Genomic DNA, 7,443 nt, shown 5'->3' on the forward strand with positions numbered 1-7,443 from the left:
CGTGGAAACATTACTAAATTTCGATTCCGTCAAAGACTAGCACACATGATTATTCTAAAATTCAGATGTGATGTGTAACAGCTCAAATAAAACAGGCATTTACTCCAACAGCAGTGCGATTAAGAAAAACGTGACGCATGTCTCGTTTGAGAAAAATAAGACTTTACTTAGACTGAATAAAAGATATAATACAGCCCACCGTGACGTTTTTCCCTTTTAAGATAACAAGTTTATGTAACAGAATCCAAAGATATTATATAGCTTAGACGTAACGTACGTCACCCCAAGACCTATAAAAAAAACAACTTTAATTAACACAATCGAAAATTACACACTAGCTGAACATAAGGTGCGACATCCTTAGAGGAAGGAAGTATTCTTCTGCTGAAACAATTTACATCCGTGCCAGATGTGGAAAATCGTAACACCGATAGCGCCCCTACAGGATGGTGTAAAAAATTTGTAACAGCCAAGACTGGCTATGAAACACGCGACTCCAAGTCCACTAGGAATAGCTGTACAACAAAAGCAGACTGTCCGAATTTTACAATAACGACCACTCCACACTGGAGCCTTAGTAATAGGGCCTTAATATCAATTATTTCAGTGTTGTAATCAAAGACAGATAATAGATTTTGATTAAGGCGTAAGTTTACAACTGTTGCCATACATAACAAGTCCTCCTGCTGAGATGGCATTAGTTGCTCTTAAAACAAGATGACAGAACGTACGGTGTGCAAGCGCTTTAACTATAGTTATCAATACCAGTGACGAAGCAACACGCTGTTGTATAAGGCCGATTGGCGCGGGAGGTACACAGATAGAAACTGAGGCAGCGGCCAATCGTCACCTGACCTCAACGGACTTACGTATAGTATTACTCTGGCAGCAAAGGTATTAGATATTTTATATATCATGTATATCTGTAATTTTATTGCATTGTTAGTAGCCTTATAGGTGAAATTTTCATTCTTTTTTAAATGTAAGATGATGTTACACAAGCAAAGTAAAGTTCTTGTGCACATGTATTTAGCGCCCTCTGCATCCTAGTTTCTCATAATCGCTTGAGCCTGTACGTTCGTGATGAAAAATGTTATTTTAAAGGCAAGAAAACATTTTATTAACTTTATAATTACACCCTGGAGACGAAAAAAACATATTTACTGAAAAAATACAGAAGTTACACAAAAGCAAAGAATAAAGACATTGACAGCACAGTCATGGAGCAGCACATAAATATAGACTTAAAGGAATTTTTTTCTTTTCTTTTAACATTTCCTCCAAAAGAAAAAAAATCATGACATTACTGCATGCCAATTTCTGAACATAGAAAATTAAATCGAACTCGTTCAAGGGGTTTCGTCAAAATATCTGCCAACTGGTTGTGTCCATCAATGTGTTCCAAGAAAATCTCACCATTCAGATATCTTTCACGAACATAGAAATGTCGGACCCCTGTATGTTTAGAACGTCGATGATATTCTGGATTTTTTGCTAACTTCAATGCACTAGCATTGTTAATGAAAAGAACTGGAGGCTGCACCGACATTTACACTAATTATGATAGCAGACGACGTAACCAAACTAACTCTTTCGCTCCTTCACTAGCTGCAATTAATTCCGCCTCGGTTGCGGATGTGGCCACTATTTTCTGCAACTGACTTGTCCATGACACTGCACCTGAGTACCTTGCAAGAATTGCAGTTGTTGAGCGTCTTGTCCGGTTATCACCTACGAAATCTGCATCAGCGTAAATCTTTAACTCTTCTTTTTTATTATATGCAATTCCAAAATTTACGGTCCCATTCAAACACCGGAAAGTGCGCTTCACTCTATTTCAGTCTTCAGTGGTTGGTTTCTCCATAGCTCGAGCAGCTTTATTGAGTGCAAAAGTGATGTCTGGACGAGTTGCTGTTGAAAGGTACATGAGACAACCAATTGCTTCACGGTAGGGTACAGATGACGAAACTTCTTCGTTTTGATTATTGTCCTCACGTCCAATGGGAGTGGAGGCTGTATTGCATTCTGCCATTCAAAATCTTTGCAGAATTTCTTCTGTGTGTTTCTCTTGACTTATCGTTATTGCCCCTCCGCCCGTGAACCATGGACCTTGCAATTGGTGGGGAGGCTTGCGTGCCTCAGCGATACAGTTAGCCGTACCGTAGGTTCAACCACAACGGAGGGGTAACTGTTGAGAGGCCAGACAAACATGTGGTTCCTGAAGAGGGGCAACAGCCTTTTCAGTAGTTGCAAGGGCAACAGTCTGGATGATTGACTGAACTGGCCTTGTAACAATAACCAAAACGGCCTAGCTGTGCTGGTACTGGGAACGGCTGAAAGCAAGGGGAAACTAAGGCCGTAATTTTTCCCGAGGACATGCAGCTTTACTGTATGATTAAAAGATGATGGCGTCCTCTTGGATAAAACATTCCGGAGGTAAAATAGTCCCCCATTCGGATCTCTGGGCGGAGACTACTCAGGAGGACGTCGTTATCAGGAGAAAGAAAACTGGCATTCTACGGACCGGAGCGTGGAATGTCAGATCCCTTAATCGGGCAGGTAGGTTATAAAATTTAAAAAGGGAAATGGATAGGTTAAAGTTAGATATAGTGGGAATTAGTGAAGTTCGATAGCAGGAGGAACAAGACTTTTGGTCAGGTGAATACATGGTTGTAAATACAAAATCAAATAGGGGTAATGCAGGAGTAGGTTTAATAATGAATAGGAAAATGGAAGTGCGGGTAAGCTACTACAAACAGCATAGTGAACGCATTATTGTGGCCAAGATAGACACAAAGCCCATGCCTACTACAGTAGTACAAGTTTATATGCCAACTAGCTCTGCAGATGATGAAGAAATTGATGAAATGTATGACGAGATAAAAGAAACTATTCAGGTAGTGAAGGGAGACGAAAATTTAATAGTCATGGGTGACTGGAATTCGAGTGTAGGAAAAGGGAGAGAAGGAAACATAGTGGGTGAATATGGATTGGGGCTAAGAAATGAAAGAGGAAGCCGTCTGGTAGAATTTTGCACAGAGCATAACTTAATGATAGCTAACACTTGGTTCAAGAATCATAAAAGAAGGTTGTATACATGGATGAACCCTGGAGATACTAAAAGGTATCAGATAGATTATATAATGGTAAGACAGAGATTTAGGAATCAGGTTTTAAATTGTAGGACATTTCCAGGGACAGATGTGGACTCTGACCACAATCTATTGGTTATGACCTGTACATTAAAACTGAAGAAACTGCAAAAAGGTGGGAATTTAAGTAGATGGGACATGGATAAACTAAAAGAACCAGAGGTTGTACAGAGTTTCAGGGAGAGCATAAGGGAGCAATTGACAGGAATGGAGGAAAGAAATACAGTAGAAGAAGAATGGGTACCTCTGAGGGATGAAATAGTGAAGGCAGCAGAGGATCAAGAAGGTAAAAAGACGAGGGCTAGTAGAAATCCTTGGGTAACAGAAGAAATATTAAATTTAATTCATGAAGGGAGAAAATATAAAAATGCAGTAAATGAAGCAGGCAAAAACGAATACAAACGTCTCAAAACTGAGATCGACAGGAAATGCAAAATGGTTAAGCAGAGATGGCTAGAGGACAAATGTAAGGATGTAGAGGCTTATCTCACAAGGGGTAAGATAGACACTACCTACAGGAAAATTAAAGAGACCTTTGGAGAAAAGAGAACCGCTTGTATGAACATCAAGAGCTCAGATGGAAACCCAGTTCTAAGCAAAGAAGGGAAAGCAGAAAGGTGGAAGGAGTATATTGAGGGTCTATACAACGGTGATGTACTTGAGGACAATATTATGGAAATGGAAGAGGATGTAGATGAAGATGAAATGGGAGATACGATACTGCGTGAAGAATTTGACAGATCACTGGAAGCCCTGACTCGAAACAAGGCCCTCCGAGTAGAGAGCATTCCATTGGAACTACTGACGACCTTGGGAGAGCCAGTCCTGACAAAACTCTACCATCTGATGAGCAAGATGTATGAAACAGGCGAAATACCCTCAGACTTCAAGAAGAATATGATAATTACAATCCCAAAGAAAGCAGGTATTGACAGATGTGAAAATTACTGAACAATCAGTTTAATATGTCACAGCTGCAAAATACTAACGCAAATTCTTTACAGACGAATGAAAAAACTGGTAGATGCGGACCTCGGGGAGGATCAGTTTGGATTCCGTAGAAATGTTGGAACACGTGAGGCAATACTGACCATACGACTTTTCTTAGAAGAAAGATTAAGGAAAGGCAAACCTATGTTTCTAGCATTTGTAGACTTAGAGACAGCTTTTGACAATGTTGACTGGAATACTCTCTTTCAAATTCTAAAGGTGGCAGGGGTAAAATACAGGGAGCAAAAGGCTATTTACAATTTGTACAGAATCCAGATGGCAGTCATAAGAGTCGAGGGGCATGAAAGGGAAGCAGTGGTTGGGAAGGGAATGAGACAGGGTTGTAGCCTCTCCCCGATGTTATTCAATCTGTATATTGAGCAAGCAGTAAAGGAAACAAAAGAAAAATTCGGAGCAGGTATTAAATCCATGGAGAAGAAATAAAAACTTTGAGGTTCGCCGATGACATCGTAATTCTGTCAGAGACAGCAAAGGACTTGGAAAAGCAGTTGAACGAAATGGATAGTGTCTTGAAAGGAGGATATAAAATGAACATCAACAAAAGTAAAACGAGGATAATGGAATGTAGTCGAATTAAGTCGGGTGATGCTGAAGGAATTAGATTAGGAAATGAGACACTTAAAGTAGTAAAGGAGTTTTGCTATTTGGGGAGCAAAATAACTGATGATGGTTGAAGTAGAGAGGATATCAAATGTAGACTGGCAATGGCAAGGAAAGCGTTTCTGAAGAAGAGAAATTTGTTAACATCGAGTATAGATTTAAGTGTCAGGAAGTCATTTCTGAAAGTATTTGTATGGAGTGTAGCCATGTATGGAAGTGAAACATGGACGATAACTAGTGTTGACAAGAAGAGAATAGAAGCTTTCGAAATGTGGTGCTACAGAAGAATGCTGAAGATTAAATGGGTAGATCACATAACTAATGAGGAAGTGTTGAATAGGATTGGGGAGAAGAGAAGTTTGTGGCACAACTTGACTAGAAGAAGGGATCGGTTGGTAGGACATGTTTTGAGGCATCAAGGGATCACAAATTTAACATTGGAGGGCAGCGTGGAGGGTAAAAATCGTAGAGGGAGACCAAGAGATGAATACACTAAGCAGATTCAGAAGGATGTAGGTTGCAGTAGGTACTGGGAGATGAAGAAGCTTGCACAGGACAGAGTAGCATGCATCAAACCAGTCTCAGGACTAAAGACCACAACAACAAAACATCATTATTGCTCCATCTTCATATTGCTTTATTTTTATGCCAAGAAAATTGTAAAGACTGCCAGTTGTTATATTGAATTCATGTTGTAAAACATCCATACAACAGCTATTTCTTTCTTGTTACTGCCGACAATCAGGCCATCATCAACGTAGATTGCCACATAAAGGCTATTTTCATTTTGCCTACGATAAAATAGACACAGATCTGCATCACTGTTTGAAAAACCAGCTTTCTTCATGAACTCAACAAAACGTTTGTTCCAGCAACGTGGAACCCATAAAGACTCTTTTTTAAGAAACACACTCGACCTGTACCATCTTCGAAACCTTCTGGTTGTTCCATGTATACTTCATCTTCAAGTATTCCATTCAAAAAAATTGTATTTTCATCGAATTGTTCTAGCAGCATTTTCTTTGAAGCAGCTACAGCCAACGGAGTTCGTGTGGTGTCATAACGTGACACAGGACTAAAGGCGTCGTCATAATCAATTACTGCTTTCTGAATACAGCCTTTTGCAACCAATCTGGCTTTAAAGCGAGTACCTCCATTGACTGCGACCTTTAGCCGTAGAACCCAGCGGTTTTGCAATACTTTGGCATTCTTCGGACGGTCAACCAGCACCCAGGTGTTGTTTTTCTTTAGTGATTGAAGTTCTTCACTGATAGCTTCCATCCATTCTTCTGAAAAACAGTTTGGATTTTTGTATTCAAGTGCATCAACTTTTGTTGCCATACAAAATTCACCACTTTCCACCCAGGTTGGTTTTCTTCGTTGTCTTTTATCCTCTTGTTTCTCTTCATTAGAAGATCCAGCAGCTTCTGCTTTCAGAAATTCTGTTAATTCTTTATTTTCATCTGAATTCGTCTAAAGATGACCAATGTAAATCTCCTAGGCTTACGTCTGTAAAGAAACAAGATTGCTAGCGGCGATTATAAGGCCAGCATTGATAAGCTTGAAGGACCCGAGGACTGGGCCCATAACCTGATGAAAAATATTATTTTAAAGACAACAAAACATTTGATTAACTTTATATTACACCCTTATACGAAAAAAACACGTTACTGAAAGAAAACACAGAAGTTACACAAAAGCAAAGAAAAAAGACATTGGCAGCATAGTCATGGAGCAGCACATAAACATAGACCTCAAGGAATTTTTTTTCCTTTTTTGTTAATAGTTCGAACAGTTGGCATTTGTCTCTGGCATGGTGAATATTTATGTTATGTAAATGTTTTATTGTTTCGACTCCTGTTATAATTTTATATTGACAAGAGCCTTCACCAGTGAGTGAATGCATTTTTGCATTTATTCTGATTTACGCTGAGTGTAATGTGCTTGCTGTCTCAAGCCATGGCATGTGAGGTTTCTGGTTTTCATATCAATGTTTGTATGACAAGAGATGGTCGGCTTCAGCCAATGGAATTTACCACCATGTGACGTAACCTAGCCCACTCCTTCTGAAGAAGATATTATTATGAATATCGAAACCTATTTCTGACAGAATTTCATTGTCGTTGTCAGACTTAACTGGACTAGTCCGTGAATAGCACGGGACACCTTGAAGAAATTGTCAATTTTTTAAACAGTGAAACTCAAAGAATAACATTTGTTAACCCATATAATGCTTACTGTCTTTTAAGATATCTTTGGGGAACATTTTTATGTACGAACGACAGCTTTAGCTCTCAAATTTTTTTGTAACTGTATTTTTTTGTTGCAAGTGAAATAAAACATGCTAACTATTTATGTAAATGACGTGTGATTAGGGCCTCCCGTCGGGTAGACTGTTCGCCGGGTGCAAGTCTTTCGATTTGACGCCACTTCGGCGACATGCGCGTCGATGGGGATGAAATGATGATGATTAGGACCACACAACACCCAGTCCCTGAGCGGAGAAAATCACCGATCCAGCCGGGAATAGAACCCGGGCCCTTAGGATTGACATTCTGTCGCGCTGACCATTCAGATCACGGGGGCGGACAACTATTTATGTGCATCACAGGTACACATACTCAAAATACAAACAAAGTATAAGCATTATTTTTTCCTGTAAGTTCTTTAGACTATTATC

The sequence above is a fragment of the Schistocerca gregaria genome, chromosome 2 (genome assembly GCF_023897955.1).
Source record: "Schistocerca gregaria isolate iqSchGreg1 chromosome 2, iqSchGreg1.2, whole genome shotgun sequence".
Lineage (NCBI taxonomy): Eukaryota > Metazoa > Arthropoda > Insecta > Orthoptera > Acrididae > Schistocerca > Schistocerca gregaria.